Source organism: Pelophylax lessonae, assembly GCF_965119305.1.
Source record: "Pelophylax lessonae genome assembly, chromosome: 6".
Classification (NCBI taxonomy): domain Eukaryota; kingdom Metazoa; phylum Chordata; class Amphibia; order Anura; family Ranidae; genus Pelophylax; species Pelophylax lessonae.
Genome location: NC_138773.1, coordinates 95,316,171 through 95,333,968, shown reverse-complemented (window position 1 = coordinate 95,333,968; position 17,798 = coordinate 95,316,171).

Sequence of the window (17,798 nt, the reverse complement as noted above, 5' to 3'; positions counted from 1 at the left end):
AAGCTTTGTCAGCACGCCACAACAAACAGCAGCACCAGCAGCTCATATGGAACGTCTTAGCAGGAGGCAGCATTTCACCAACATGGTGGAGCAGTATGTGTTCACACGCCTACATGTAGTGAATGATGGGTCTGCCCCCTTCAACTTCTGGGTCTCCAAATTGGGCACATGGCCTGAGCTTGCCCTTTACGCCTTGGAGGTGCTGGCGTGCCCTGCAGCCAGTGTATTATCTGAACGTGTATTTAGCATGGCTGGGGGCGTTATCACAGACAAGCGCAGCCGTCTGTCCAGAGACAATGTGGACAAGCTCACGTTCATTAAAATGAACCAGGCATGGATCCCACAGGACTTTTCCGTACCTTGTGCAAAATAGAGATGGATACCGACCTTACCCAGCCATTGTTATATTTTTGATCTTTCTCACTCTTTTGGGGTGTACCCTAATTAAAAATGACTGAAAAAAAACAGTGTTGGCTACCTCGTCCCCCTCCACCGCCGCTTCCACATCCACCGCCACCTCAACCTCCCTCCTACTCCATATGGGCCTTGTCCTTCACAGATGAAGAAAATTGTTTTATTTTTCTGTTTTTTTTGTTGTTTTAAGTTATTTCCCTATCCACATTTGTTTGCAGAGCACTTGCCATGCTCTTAACTACATTTTGCTGCAATTTGCAGCACTCTAGCCCTTTCCATTGGTGTTTTAGAGCCATTTTAGTGCCTGAAAGTTCGGGTCCCCATTGACTTCAATGGGGTTCGGTGTCCGGGTAAAGTTTTTTTTTTAAGTTCGGCCGAACCCGCCGAACACGGACATCCAGGTGTCCGCTCAACTCTAGTTATAAATTAATATCTTATGAGGAGAGGACCTATGAGAATTGAAATAATGAAATATATATATCTTTTTGAACCAGTGCAGTCAGTGCCAGTGCCACCCAGACGCTATCCACCATTAATAAGTGTGTTGGTCGGTCACTCGAGCACTGAAGGAGGTGGAAGCATCTGACAAGTGAAGTGACACTTTAGATTTGCACACTGGAATTCATTTATGGACTTTTCGTTATAGATAGGTTTACACACTTCAACTTGTAGCACGCACCTGACCTAACTTATTTCATAACTTATTTTATTGTGATTTTATTGTCATATTTTATATGAATTGAATTTACTGTTACATTGTGGGAATAATTATTTGCACTGCATTTAGGCTTTAGCACATTCATGTCACTTTATTTTTGATAATGCGTGGAGTGCGGGCACTGGGGGCAACGATGATATTATATCGATTGCACAGGCACTTTATTCGCACAGCCAAGTTGTTGTTAGTAGTTTTTTGATGCACTTTAAGCGCTGTAGCACCATTTATTTGTTTGTTTCATATTTTCTTTTTATTGGAAAGATTTGGTATAGCAGCTTTTATTTATACACAGCATTTATTTTCGTATGCGCTGATTTACAAATGACATTATACACATTTTTTTGAGCTTTATGCAACCTGCCATCTACTGTTCTGGCAGTAGTATTTTTTATAAAAGTAACGAGTAACGATGCAGCACAAAAAAAAATATCGGAGTAGAAGTATTGAAATCATCGAAAAAATGTAGTGAAGTAAAAGTGGAAGTAGGAGAAAAAAAGTCTACTCCAGGAAAGTACAGATACCACATTTTGGTACTTAAGTACAGTAGTGAAGTAGTTCTACTTCGTTACTATACATCTCTGACAATTGGTACATATTCATGGTTGGCTCTTCCCTCAGAGGGGTACTGCGGCTACGGCTGTCGAGGCTGCGGTCGTTTCCTCATATGAGACACTCGCTAATCTTATTTACAGGCGCAGCGTTGCGCCCTCTGAGGGTACAGCACTTTTGACATCTTCTCTGAAGCTTTACCTCAGGTGTGAGACACTGTTGGCAGCATCTCCGGGCCTCTTTTCTCCAAATCAGCCTTTGTGGTGTAATCCTAGTTTGCCTCACTTCTCCGCGTCCCAAGATGCGGTGAAGTGGGCAGAGCGGGGCCTGAAGTATGCTCACCAACTGTTTGAGGAGGGGATTTTTAAGACATTTCACCAGTTCCGGATGGACTTTCGGATACTCGGCTCTTGGCATTACCGCTATCTTCAATTGCGACATGCAGCCTTAGCCCAATTTGGGCCCGACACTGTCTCTCTCTGCAACTCTCCTATGGAAAAGGAGTTGTTGCGGGATGAGCACACCAAATTAACTAGCTCCTACTATAGTGTTCTCATTGGTAGTGTGTCGTCTAGACTGGAGGCCATCAAGGCCAGGTGGACGACAGACATTCCGGATCTTTCGGACGATGACTGGGAGGAATTGTTGGAGGTATATTTTAAGACTCCTATATCTGCCAGGGAGCGTTTGATACAACTACGTATTTTTCATAGAACTTATTATACACCTTATAGGTTGTTCATAATGAAACAGAGACCCACTCAGGAGTGTCATAAATGCCGTGGGGATCGAGGGGATTTGCTTCATATGTTGTGGAGCTGTCCAAAAATCAGGCCTTTTTGGTCTCAGGTTACGCACTTCCTCTCGGCATCCCTGGGCTTCCCTAATGTTTGCAATCCTAAGTGGTGCATATTGGGGATTCTCGGTGAGGTTGATCTTCGCTCTCACCAAAAACAATTTCTTAGACTTCTGTTATTTTATGCCAGAAAAACTGTGGTGATGCAGTGGGTATGTACGGACAGAATTCCACTTGACCTCTGGAAGAACCTGATTAACCATGTTCTACCTCTATATAAATTGACTTATGAAGCCAGGGGTTGTCCAAAAAAATTTCTGAAGCTCTGGGGTGACTGGGTTGACCTGGCTGACACGTGTGGCTCTACTATGGTCTAATTGAGTAGGGCGTAGGGGCACGGTGGGGCCCGTCCTGTGTCTACACTCCGCTTAGGGGAATGGGTATTACTCTGACTCTGAGTTTCTTGTATTATGCTATGCAAGCAAACTATGTTGTGGCACTGCCACCTTCATTCATTAAGGCATATTTGTGAATGTGTATTGTCGCTCCTATTCTTGTTCTACCTTACCTTTATAGGATCTATGCTGAATTTTGCTGATACTGTGCACGGTATTTTTCTGTAATGTAACTATACTTGTGTTTTATCTTGTTGTTTGATGGATAAAATTAATAAAAAGAAGTTTAAATAAAAGCACCTGGTTGTGTTCATCCTCTACAGACCTCATTCATTCTAGACTCCACAAAATTCTGTTTAACTCACAATTATTTTCAGTTTGATGGTGACTACTATATTCAAACTAATGGTACAGCGATGGGCGCTAATTTAGCCCCCTCATACGCCAATTTAACCATGGGATATTGGGAAGACCTCTACATATGGAAAAATAACCCATTCGCAAAACATTTAATTTTTTTCGGCAGATACATTGATGACATCCTCATTATATGGGATGGTCAGGCCTCTGATATAGAAACTTTTGTACAATATTGCAATAATAACCGTTTAGGCCTCTCCTTCACTTTTGAATCCAATCCCGACACCCTACCTTTTTTGGACCTTAAGTTAGGCTATGATAATCAGCAGAATTTTGACCGTAATTATACTAAACCTACGGCCGGAAACTCTTACCTTCATTTATAAGAGTTGTCATCATCCTGCATGGGTGAACAATATACCAAAAGGACAATTCTGTCAGCTTCGACAGAATTGTACAAAAGACTAAGACTATACTGCTCAGAGCTCCCACTTGAAACAAAAGTTTCTTGATAAGGGTTATCCCTCTGATATAGTAGACCAGGCTTGTAGAACATATTCTGATGGCAAACCACCTAAAACTGAAAAACCTGTAGGGGATCCTCCCCCCACCAGATTTATAACTAGATTCCACAACAAGTACAAAAAGATGGAAGGAATCCTTAACCACTTAAGCCCCGGAGGATTTGGCTGCCTTAAAGACCAGGGCCAATTTTGCGATTCGGCACTGTGTGAATTTAACGGATAATTGTGCGGTCGTGCGACGCTGTACCCAAATTAAATTGACGTCCTTTTTTCCCACAAACAGAGCTTTCTTTTGGGGGTATTTGATCACCTGTGAAATTTTTACTTTTTGCGCTATAAACAAAAAAAGAGCGACAATTTTGAGAAAATAACAATATTTTTCAAATTTTTTTTATATGAAATTCCCCCCAAAAAAATGTAAAAACTGTTACTGTAAAAATGACACTGGCAGGGAAGGGGTTAACTTTATTAGTGATCAAGGGGTTAAGTGTGTCCCTAGAGGGGTGCTTCTTACTGTCAAGGGGCGTGGCTTGTGATGTAACCACAGAGACATACGATCCTACATAGCAGGATCGTATGATCTCTGCAGTTACACCAGGGAGAATAACAGGCGGCTGTGTTTACATCAGCCGCCTGCCTTTCTCCCTCTCCAGCGGGAGTTCGAGAGTGGCCGGCGGACATCAGAGCCACCGGTCACTCGCACGGGGATGTCAGGGAACGAGCTGGGGTGGGAGCGCGCCTCAGGCGGTGTGTGCTCGCTCCCAAGACGCTCGTGGGCAAGCGACGTACCGGTACTTCGCTTTGCTCAGGAGGAGCTGACTGCCGCCGTATATAGTCGTGCGGCGGTCGGCAAGTGGTTAATAGACACTGGACCATCTTACTACAAGACCCTCACCTTAAGAACATTCTTGATCCACGACCAAAAATCACCTACCGTAGAGCCCCTACACTCAAAAATAAAATTGCCCCTAGCAAACTACTAGAACAAAAAACAGCTAATCCTTTAAATCTTATTCCTCTTAAAGGAATGTATTCGTGCAAGAAAAAACTTTGCAAAACTTGTGATTTCATTACCTATGGACAAAAATCTTTCACTCATAATGGTCAGACTTATCTGTTTGACAATTTCTTCAATTGTTCCACGGACTATGTAGTTTATTGTTTAACTTGTCCCTGTAACTTATAATACGTAGGCTGCACAATATGTCCTCTCTGACAACGCTTTGGTAAACATCGCTGGCTTATTAAAGAAGGCTCAGATAAGCACAGCGTTCCCAGACACTTTTTAGAAACCCATAACAAATCCACTGAGGGATTGTGTGTCTGGATCTTGGAGGCCATTCCCAATAAATTCCCAGAGGCTCAACGCTTTTCCAAATTATGTCAGCATGAGACTTTTTGGATTTATAGCCTAAATACGCTCAAGCCACATGGCCTCAATGAGGAGCTAGAAATCAGCACTATTCTTTAGCTACATGTCCATATCTTTTATTTAGCATTAATTTGAATCATTATTGTTTATCCCATTCATTATTACCATTAGTATCTTTTTTCCTTTTTTACTGTTATTTTTGTTATTTTTTCTTTTTTTTTTAATTGTTAATTTTTATTTTTATTTTTGTTTAATTATTATTATTATTTTTATTTTTATCTCCACTTTTATTTTTATATTCATATTTACTTTCATTTTCATTTTTATTTCTATTTTTAAATTTTTTTCCACTTTCATTTTTTTTCCGTTCTTATCTTATTCTATTTACACTTTTACTTTTAGTTTGATTTATATTTGTTTATTTTTATTTTCATTTTCTATATCATTCCTGCATTTAAACTTCAATTTTTTCTTTATTCTTCAAATTTATTTTTATTTTTTCCTTACTTTTATTTCAACTTCCAGGAGTATTTCCTCCCTTGTATATTCCATATTGTTCCATTACTTCATCATATTGTTAAACTGTGAGTTTTTAATTACTTTTATAATTCTTTGTAATCATATTATTGAATTTACGACCATAAGATATTTGGTCTTATAAGTGTGTCTTGTTATTGCACATGCAATTCTTGATGCCCCATGCTAAAATCTGACAATACATTCTTCCTGATGATTTAAAACAGGCTCCTGTCCACCTATCAGCATTCACGCTGTGAGCTTGGCCCATGCTCTGAAATGCGTCGTGTTCTTCCCATTGACTTTGGTGACGTCACGCGGCTTTGCGCTGCATTCCAGCCCGACACGCGGAAGTACTGGATCCCAGATGACAACGGCCGGCTCAGTCTGTCTTCCCGCTGTATCCCTCGGCTTCCACCTGTATTCCACCTTCGGATACTGGATCTACTACCATCTGCCGCCACCATTGTTTGAGCCTTACACAACTGTACCCCATGTGAGTTGTTATATTGTATGTGTAATCGTGGATTAAAGCATACTGCACTTAGAGTCGCTCCGTGTTTCTTTTCTCTCATCCTTTTCACAGAGCCCTGACTTTCTTGTGTTGTGGAGCTGGCCCTTTGTTGCGGACTGTCTCATTTTCCTTGATGGACTTCCATATTCTCACAGTATGTTTTATGCACACTTGCACCATTGTCATCTAGAGTTATGACAATTTTATCATATGCTGGTCACACTGATCTCTAGTAACCATCCTGAGCGCCAGTCTACCCACCGACTGTAATATATGCAGACAGGGCTGCAATACACTTTTTTTGCCCCTAAATGAGTTTTTTTATTGCAATGCGCAATACAACAGTATGCAATGGGTGTATCTCACTGTAACATATACAGACAGGGCCGCAATCAATTTTTTTTGCCCCTAAGTGGGTTTTTTTATTGCAAAGCGCAATACAACAGTATGCAATGGGTGTATGTCACTGTAACATATGCAGACAGGGCCGCAATCAACTTTTTTTGCCCCTAAGTGTATTTTTTTATTGCAAATTGCAATACACAGTATGCAATGGGTGTATCTCACTGTAACATATGCAGACAGGGCCGCAGTAAACTTTTTTTGCCCCTAAATGGTTTTTTTTTATTGCAATGCGCAATACAACAGTATGCAATGGGTGTATCTCACTGTAACATATGCAGACAGGGCTGCAATCAACTTTTTTTGCCCCTAAAATGTTTTTTTTTATTGCAAAGTGGAATAAAACAGTATGCAATGGGTGTATCTAACTGTAACATATGCAGACAGGGCCGCAGTAAACTTTTTTTGCCCCTAAATGGGTTTTTTTATTGCAATGCGCAATACAACAGTATGCAATGGGTGTATCTCAGTGTAACATATGCAGACAGGGCCGCAAGCAACTTTTTTTGCCCCTAAATGTTTTTTTTTATTGCAATGCGCAATACAACAGTATGCAATGGGTGTATCTCACTGTAACATATGCAGACAGGGCCGCAATAAACTTTTTTTGCTCCTAAATGTTTTTTTTTATTGCAATGCGCAATACAACAGTATGCAATGGGTGTATCTCACTGTAACATATGCAGACAGGGCCGCAAGCAACTTTTTTTGCCCCTAAATGTTTTTTTTTTATTGTAATGCGCAATACAACAGTATGCAATGGGTGTATCTCACTGTAACATATGCAGACAGGGCCGCAATCAACTTTTTTTGCCCCTAAGTGTTTTTTTATTGCAATGTGCAAAACAACAGTATGCAGTGGATCTATGTCACTTTAACATATGCAGACAGGGCCGCAATAAACTTTTTTTGCCCCTAAATGTTTTTTTTATTGCAATGCGCAATACAACAGTATGCAATGGGTGTATCTCACTGTAATATATGCAGACAGGGCCGCAAGCAACTTTTTTTGCCCCTAAATGTTTTTTTTATTGCAATGCTCAATACAACAGTATGCAATGGGTGTATCTCACTGTAACATATGCAGACAGGGCCGCAATAAACTTTTTTTGCCCCCTAAATGGGTTTTTTTATTGCAATGCGCAATACAACACTATGCAATGGGTGTATCTCACTGTAACATATGCAGACAGGGCCGAAAGCAACTTTTTTTGCCCCTAAATGTTTTTATTTTATTGCAATACGCAATACAACAGTATGCAACGGGTGTATCTCACTGTAACATATGCAGACAGGGCCGCAAGCAACTTTTTTTGCCCCTAAGTGTTTTTTTATTGCAATGTGCAAAACAACAGTATGCAGTGGGTCTATGTCACTTTAACATATGCAGACAGGGCCGCAAGCAACTTTTTTTGCCCCTAAATGTTTTTTTTTATTGCAATGCTCAATACAACAGTATGCAATGGGTGTATCTCACTGTAACATATGCAGACAGGGCCGCAATAAACTTTTTTTGCCCCCTAAATGGGTTTTTTTATTGCAATGCGCAATACAACACTATGCAATGGGTGTATCTCACTGTAACATATGCAGACAGGGCCGAAAGCAACTTTTTTTGCCCCTAAATGTTTTTTTTGTATTGCAATGCGCAATACAACAGTATGCAATGGGTGTATCTCACTGTAACATATGCAGACAGGGCCGCAATCAACTTGTTTTGCCCCTAAGTGGGTTTTTTTACTGCAAAGCGCAATACAACAGTATGCAATGGGTGTATGTCACTGTAACATATGCAGACAGGGCCGCAATCAACTTTTTTTGCCCCTAAATGTTTTGTTTTTATTGCAAAGTGGAATACAACAGTATGCAATGGGTGTATCTAACTGTAACATATGCAGACAGGGCCGCAGTAAACTTTTTTTGCCCCTAAATGGGTTTCTTTATTGCAATGCGCAATACAACAGTATGCAATGGGTGTATGTCACTGTAACATATGCAGACAGGGCCGCAATAAACTTTTTTTTCCCCTAAATGTTTTTTTTTATTGCAATGCGCAATACAACAGTATGCAATGGGTGTATCTCACTGTAACATATGCAGATAGGGCCGCAATCAACTTTTTTTGCACCTAAGTGTTTTTTTATCGCAATGTGCAAAACAACAGTATGCAGTGGGTGTACGTTACTTTAACATATGCAGACAGGGCCGCAATAAACTTTTTTTGCCCCTAAATGGGTTTTTTTATTGCAATGCGCAATACAACAGTATGCAATGGGTGTATCTCAGTGTAACATATGCAGACAGGGCCGCAAGCAACTTTTTTTGCCCCTAAATGTTTTTTTTATTGCAATGCGCAATACAACAGTATGCAATGGGTGTATCTCACTGTAACATATGCAGACAGGGCCGCAATAAACTTTTTTTGCCCCTAAATGTTTTTTTTATAGCAATGCGCAATACAACAGTATGCAATGGGTGTATCTCACTGTAACATATGCATACAGGGCCGCAAGCAACTTTTTTTGCCCCTAAATGTTTTTTTTTTTATTGCAATGCGCAGTACAACAGTATGCAATGGGTGTATCTCACTGTAACATATGCAGACAGGGCCGCAATCAACTTTTTTTGCCCCTAAATGTTTTTTTTTATTGCAAAGTGGAATACAACAGCATGCAATGGGTGTATCGCACTGTAACATATGCAGACAGGGCCGCAGTAAACTTTTTTGCCCCTAAATGGGTTTCTTTATTGCAATGCGCAATACAACAGTATGCAATGGGTGTATCTCACTGTAACATATGCACACAGGGCCGCAATAAACTTTTTTTTTCCCTAAATGTTTTTTTTTATTGCAATGCGCAATACAACAGTATGCAATGGGTGTATTTCACTGTAACATACGCAGACAGGGCCGCAAACAACTTTTTTTGCCCCTAAGTGTTTTTTTATTGCAATGTGCAATACAACAGTATGCAATGGGTGTATCTCACTGTAATATATGCAGACAGGGCCGCAAGCAACTTTTTTTGCCCCTAAATGTTTTTTTTTTATTGCAATGCACAATACAACAGTATGCAATGGGTGTATCTTACTGTAACATATGCAGACAGGGCCGCAATAAACTTTTTTTGCCCCCTAAATGGGTTTTTTTATTGCAATGCGCAATACAACAGTATGCAATGGGTGTATCTCACTGTAACATATGCAGACAGGGCCGAAAGCAACTTTTTTTGCCCCTAAATGTTTTTATTTTATTGCAATGCGCAATACAACAGTATGCAGTGGGTGTACGTCACTTTAACATATGCAGACAGGGCCGCAATAAACGTTTTTTGCCCCTAAATGTGTTTTTTTATTGCAATGCGCAATACAACAGTATGCAATGGGTGTATCTCACTGTAACATATGCACACACGGCCGCAAGCAACTTTTTTTGCCCCTAAATTTTTTTTTTTTTCATTGCAATGCGCAATACAACAGTATGCAATGGGTGTATCTCACTGTAACATATGCAGACAGGGCTGCAATCAACTTTTTTTTGCCCCTAAGTGTTTTTTTATTGCAATGTGCAAAACAACAGTATGCAGTGGGTGTACGTTACTTTAACATATGCAGACAGGGCCGCAATAAACTTTTTTTGCCCCTAAATGGGTTTTTTTATTGCAATGCGCAATACAACAGTATGCAATGGGTGTATCTCACTGTAACATATGCAGACAGGGCCGCAAGCAACTTTTTTTGCCCCTAAATGTTTTTTTATAGCAATGCGCAATACAACAGTATGCAATGGGTGTATCTCACTGTAACATATGCATACAGGGCCGCAAGCAACTTTTTTTGCCCCTAAATGTTTTTTTTTTATTGCAATGCGCAGTACAACAGTATGCAATGGGTGTATCTCACTGTAACATATGCAGACAGGGCCGCAATCAACTTTTTTTGCCCCTAAGTGTTTTTTTATTGCAATGTACAAAACAACAGTATGCAGTGGGTGTACGTCACTTTAACATATGCAGACAGGGCCGCAACAAACTTTTTTTGCCGCTAAATGTTTTTTTTATTGCAATGCGCAATACAACAGTATGCAATGGGTGTATCTCACTGTAATATATGCAGACAGGGCCGCAAGCAACTTTTTTTGCCCCTAAATGTTTTTTTTTATTGCAATGCACAATACAACAGTATGCAATGGGTGTATCTTACTGTAACATATGCAGACAGGGCCGCAATAAACTTTTTTTGCCCCCTAAATGGGTTTTTTATTGCAATGCGCAATACAACAGTATGCAATGGGTGTATCTCACTGTAACATATGCAGACAGGGCCGAAAGCAACTTTTTTTGCCCCTAAATGTTTTTATTTTATTGCAATGCGCAATACAACAGTATGCAATGGGTGTATCTCACTGTAACATATGCAGACAGGGCCGCAATCAACTTTTTTTGCCCCTAAGTGGGTTTTTTACTGCAAAGCACAATACAACAGTATGCAATGGGTGTATGTCACTGTAACATATGCAGACAGGGCCGCAAGCAACTTTTTTTGCCCCTAAATGTTTTTTTTTTATTGCAAAGTGGAATACAACAGCATGCAATGGGTGTATCGCACTGTAACATATGCAGATAGGGCCACAATGAACTTTTTTTGCTCCTAAGTAGGTTTTTTTATTGCAAAGCACAATACAACAGTATGCAATGGGTGTATGTCACTGTAACATATGCAGACAGGGCCGCAATAAACGTTTTTTGCCCCTAAATGTTTTTTTTTTATTGCAATGTGCAATACAACAGTATGCAATGGGTGTATCTAACTGTAACATATGCAGACAGGGCCGCAGTAAACTTTTTTTGCCCCTAAATGGGTTTCTTTATTGCAATGCGCAATACAACAGTATGCAATGGGTGTATCTCACTGTAACATATGCACACAGGGCCGCAATAAACTTTTTTTTTCCCTAAATGTTTTTTTTTATTGCAATGCGCAATACAACAGTATGCAATGGGTGTATTTCACTGTAACATACGCAGACAGGGCCGCAAACAACTTTTTTTGCCCCTAAGTGTTTTTTTATTGCAATGTGCAATACAACAGTATGCAATGGGTGTATCTCACTGTAATATATGCAGACAGGGCGGCAAGCAACTTTTTTTGCCCCTAAATGTTTTTTTTTATTGCAATGCACAATACAACAGTATGCAATGGGTGTATCTTACTGTAACATATGCAGACAGGGCCGCAATAAACTTTTTTTGCCCCCTAAATGGGTTTTTTTATTGCAATGCGCAATACAACAGTATGCAATGGGTGTATCTCACTGTAACATATGCAGACAGGGCCGAAAGCAACTTTTTTTGCCCCTAAATGTTTTTATTTTATTGCAATGCGCAATACAACAGTATGCAGTGGGTGTACGTCACTTTAACATATGCAGACAGGGCCGCAATAAACGTTTTTTGCCCCTAAATGTGTTTTTTTATTGCAATGCGCAATACAACAGTATGCAATGGGTGTATCTCACTGTAACATATGCACACACGGCCGCAAGCAACTTTTTTTGCCCCTAAATGTTTTTTTTTCATTGCAATGCGCAATACAACAGTATGCAATGGGTGTATCTCACTGTAACATATGCAGACAGGGCTGCAATCAACTTTTTTTTGCCCCTAAGTGTTTTTTTATTGCAATGTGCAAAACAACAGTATGCAGTGGGTGTACGTTACTTTAACATATGCAGACAGGGCCGCAATAAACTTTTTTTGCCCCTAAATGGGTTTTTTTATTGCAATGAGCAATACAACAGTATGCAATGGGTGTATCTCACTGTAACATATGCAGACAGGGCCGCAAGCAACTTTTTTTGCCCCTAAATGTTTTTTTTTATTGCAATGCGCAATACAACAGTATGCAATGGGTGTATCTCACTGTAACATATGCAGACAGGGCCGCAATAAACTTTTTTTGCCCCTAAAAGTTTTTTTTTAATGCAATGCGCAATACAACAGTATGCAATGGGTGTATGTCACTGTAACATATGCAGACAGGGCCGCAAGCAACTTTTTTTGCCCCTAAATGTTTTTTTTTTATTGCAATGCGCAATACAACAGTATGCAATAGGTGTATCTCACTGTAACATATGCAGACAGGGCCGCAATCAACTTTTTTTTCCCCTAAGTGTTTTTTTATTGCAATGTGCAAAACAACAGTATGCAGTGGGTGTACGTCACTTTAACATATGCAGACAGGGCCGCAATAAACTTTTTTTGCCCCTAAATGTTTTTTTTATTGCAATGCGCAATACAACAGTATGCAATGGGTGTATCTCACTGTAACATATGCCGACAGGGCCGCAAGCAACTTTTTTTGCCCCTAAATGTTTTTTTATTGCAATGCGCAATACAACAGTATGCAATGGTTGTATCTCACTGTAACATATGCAGACAGGGCCGCAATCAACTTTTTTTGCCCCTAAATGGGTTTTTTTATTGCAATGCGCAATACAACAGTATGCAATGGGTGTATCTCACTGTAACATATGCAGACAGGGCCGAAAGCAACTTTTTTTGCCCCTAAATGTTTTTTTTTTTATTGCAATGTGCAATACAACAGTATGCAATGGGTGTATCTCACTGTAACATATGCCGACAGGGCCGCAAGCAACTTTTTTTGCCCCTAAATGTTTTTTTTTTGCAATGCGCAATACAACAGTTAGCAATGGGTGTATCTCACTGTAACAAAAGCAGACAGGGCCGCAATCAACTTTTTTTGCCCCTAAATGGTTTTTTTTATTGCAATGCGCAATACAACAGTATGCAATGGGTGTATCTCACTGTAACATATGCAGACAGGGCTGAAAGCAAATTTTTTTGCCCCTAAATGTTTTTATTTTATTGCAATGCGCAATACAACAGTATGCAATGGGTGTATCTCACTGTAACATATGCAGACAGGGCCGCAATCAACTTTTTTTGCCCCTAAGTGGGTTTTTTTACTGCAAAGCGCAATACAACAGTATGCAATGGGTGTATGTCACTGTAACATATGCAGACAGGGCCGCAAGCAACTTTTTTTGCCCCTAAATGTTTTTTTTTATTGCAAAGTGGAATACAACAGTATGCAATGGGTGTATCGCACTGTAACATATGCAGACAGGGCCACAATCAACTTTTTTTGCTCCTAAGTAGGTCTTTTTATTGCAAAGCACAATACAACAGTATGCAATGGGTGTATGTCACTGTAACATATGCAGACAGGGCCGAAATAAACTTTTTTTGCCCCTAAATGTTTTTTTCTTAATTGCAATGTGCAATAGAACAGTATGCAATGGGTGTATCTAACTGTAACATATGCAGACAGGGCCGCAGTAAACTTTTTTTGCCCCTAAATGGGTTGCTTTATTGCAATGCGCAATACAACAGTATGCAATGGGTGTATGTCACTGTAACATATGCAGACAGGGCCTCAATAAACTTTTTTTTCCCCTAAATGTTTTTTTTTATTGCAATGCGCAATACAACAGTATGCAATGGGTGTATCTCACTGTAACATATGCAGACAGGGCCGCAATCAACTTTTTTTGCCCCTAAGTGTTTTTTTATTGCAATGTGCAAAACAACAGTATGCAGTGGGTGTACGTCACTTTAACATATGCAGACAGGGCCGCAATAAACTTTTTTTGCCCCTAAATGGGTTTTTTTATTGCAATGCGCAATACAACAGTATGCAATGGGTGTATCTCACTGTAACATATGCAGACACGGCCGCAAGCAACTTTTTTTGCCCCTAAATGTTTTTTTTTATTGCAATGCGCAATACAACAGTATGCAATGGGTGTATCTCACTGTAACATATGCAGACAGGGCCGCTATCAACTTTTTTTGCCCCTAAATGCTTTTTTTTTTATTGCAATGTGCAATACAACAGTATGCAATGGGTGTATCTCACTGTAACATATGTAGACAGGGCCGCAACCAACTTTTTTTGCCCCTAAGTGGGTTTTTTTATTGCAAAGCACAATACAACAGTATGCAATGGGTGTATGTCACTGTAACATATGCAGACAGGGCCGCAATAAACTTTTTTTGCCCCTAAATGGGTTTTTTTATTCCAATGCACGATACAACAGTATGCAATGGGTGTATGTCACGGTAACATATGCAGACAGGGCCGCAATAAACTTTTTTTGCCCCTAAATGGGTTTTTTTATTGCAATGCACAATACAACAGTATGCAATGGGTGTATCTCACTGTAACATATGCAGACAGGGCCGCAAGCAACTTTTTTTGCCCCTAAATGTTTTTTTTTTTATTGCAATGCGCAATACAACAGTATGCAATGGGTGTATCTCACTGTAACAAAAGCAGACAGGGCCGCAATCAACTTTTTTTGCCCCTAAGTGGGTTTTTTTACTGCAAAGCGCAATACAACAGTATGCAATGGGTGTATGTCACTTTAACATATGCAGACAGGGCCGCAAGCAACTTTTTTTGCCCATAAATGTTTTTTTTTTATTTCAAAGTGGAATACAACAGTATGCAATGGGTGTATCGCACTGTAACATATGCAGACAGGGCCACAATCAACTTTTTTTGCCCCTAAGTGGGGTTTTTTTATTGCAATGCGCAATACATCAGTATGCAATGGGTGTATCTCACTGTAACATATGCAGACAGGTCCGCAATCAACTTTTTTTTTCCCCTAAGTGTTTTTTTTTTTACTGCCAAGCGCAATACAACAGTATGCAATGGGTGTATGTCACTGTAACATATGCAGACAGGGCTGCAAGCAACTATTTTTGCCCCTAAATGTTTTTTTTTATTGCAAAGTGGAATACAACAGTATGCAATGGGTGTATTGCACTGTAACATATGCAGACAGGGCCACAATCAACTTTTTTTGCCCCTAAGTGGGTTTTTTTATTGCAAAGCACAATACAACAGTATGCAATGGGTTTATGTCACTGTAACATATGCAGACATGGCCGCAATAAACATTTTTTGCCCCTAAATGGGTTTTTTTATTCCAATGCACGATACAACAGTATGCAATGGGTGTATGTCACTGTAACATATGCAGACAGGGCCTCAATTAACTTTTTTTGCCCCTAAATGTTTTTTTTTTTTTTATTGCAATGCGCAATACAACAGTATGCAATGGGTGTATCTCACTGTAACATATGCAGACAGGGCCGCAATCAACTTTTTTTGCCCCTAAGTGGGTTTTTTCATTGCAAAGCGCAATACAACAGTATGCAATGGGTGTATCTCACTGTAACATATGCAGACAGGGCCGCAATAAACTTTTTTTGCCCCTAAATGTTTTTTTTTATTGCAATGCGCAATACAACAGTATGCAATGGGTGTATCTCACTGTAACATATGGAGAAAGGGCCGCAAGCAACTTTTTTTGCCCCTAAATGTTTTTTTTTTTATTGCAATGCACAATACAACAGTATGCAATGGGTGTATCTCACTGTAACATATGCAGACAGGGCCGCAATCAACTTTTTTTGCCCCTAAGTGGGTTTTTTTACTGCAAAGTGCAATACAACAGTATGCAATGGGTGTATGTCACTGTAACATATGCAGACAGGGCCGCAAGCAACTTTTTTTGCCCCTAAATGTTTTTTTTTTATTGCAAAGTGGAATACAACAGTATGTAATGTGTGTATCGAACTGTAACATATGCAGACAGGGCCACAATCAACTTTTTTTGCCCCTAAGTGGGTTTTTTTATTGCAAAGCACAATACAACAGTATGCAATGGGTGTATGTCACTGTAACATATGCAGACAGGACCGCAATAAACTTTTTTTGCCCCTAAATGTTTTTTTTTATTGCAATGTGCAATACAACAGTATGCAATGGGTGTATATAACTGTAACATATGCAGACAGGGCCGCAGTAAACTTTTTTTGCCCCTAAATGGGTTTCTTTATTGCAATGCGCAATACAACAGTATGCAATGGGTGTATCTCACTGTAACATATGCAGACAGGGCCGCAATAAACTTTTTTTTCCCCTAAATGTTTTTTTTTTTATTGCAATGCGCAATACAACAGTATGCAATGGGTGTATCTCACTGTAACATATGCAGACAGGGCCGCAACCAACTTTTTTTGCCCCTAAATGTTTTTTTTTATTGCAATGCGCAATACAACAGTATGCAATGGGTGTATCTCACTGTAACATATGCAGACAGGGCCGCAATCAACTTTTTTTGCCCCTAAATGTTTTTTTTTATTGCAATGCGCAATACAACAGTATGCAATGGGTGTATCTCACTGTAACATATGCAGACAGGGCCGTAATCAACTTTTTTTTGCCCCTAAGTGGGTTTTTTTTACTGCAAAGCGCAATACAACAGTATGCAATGGGTGTATGTCACTGTAATATATGCAGACAGGGCCGCAAGCAACTTTTTTTGCCCCTAAATGTTTTTTTTTATTGCCAAGTGGAATACAACAGTATGCAATGGGTGTATCGCACTGTAACATATGCAGACAGGGCCACAATCAACTTTTTTTGCCCCTAAGTGGGTTTTTTTATTGCAAAGCACAATACAACAGTATGCAATGGGTGTATGTCACTGTAACATATGTAGACAGGGCCGCAATAAACTTTTTTTGCCCCTAAATGTTTTTTTTTTATTCCAATGCACGATACAACAGTATGCAATGGGTGTATGTCACGGTAACATATGCAGACAGGGTCGCAATAAACTTTTTTTGCCCCTAAATGTTTTTTTTTTTATTGCAATGTGCAATACAACAGTATGCAATGGGTGTATGTCACTGTAACATATGCAGACAGGGCCTCAATAAACTTTTTTTGCCCCTAAGTGGGTTTTTTCATTGCAAAGCGCAATACAACAGTATGCAATGGGTGTATGTCACTGTAACATATGCAGACTGGGCCGCAAGCAACTTTTTTTGCCCCTAAATGTTTGTTTTTTATTGCAAAGCGGAATGCAACAGTATGCAATGGGTGTATCGCACTGTAACGTATGAATGAAAAACTGAAAAATAATTGTCCCCTTAATTGGTGCTTGTTGAATAGCAGATTTGAAATGCAGTGTCTGTCTAAACGCTGTAAGTCAGAGTAATATGAAGGAAAAAAGTTTTTTTCTTTTTTAAATGCAGATTAAGCAGACACATATGCACTCAGCTTGCAGTAAATGGCTGCTACACACCGCACGCCTAACAGGTTGGATACTGTTGTTTTTCTATTCCGCTATTGAAT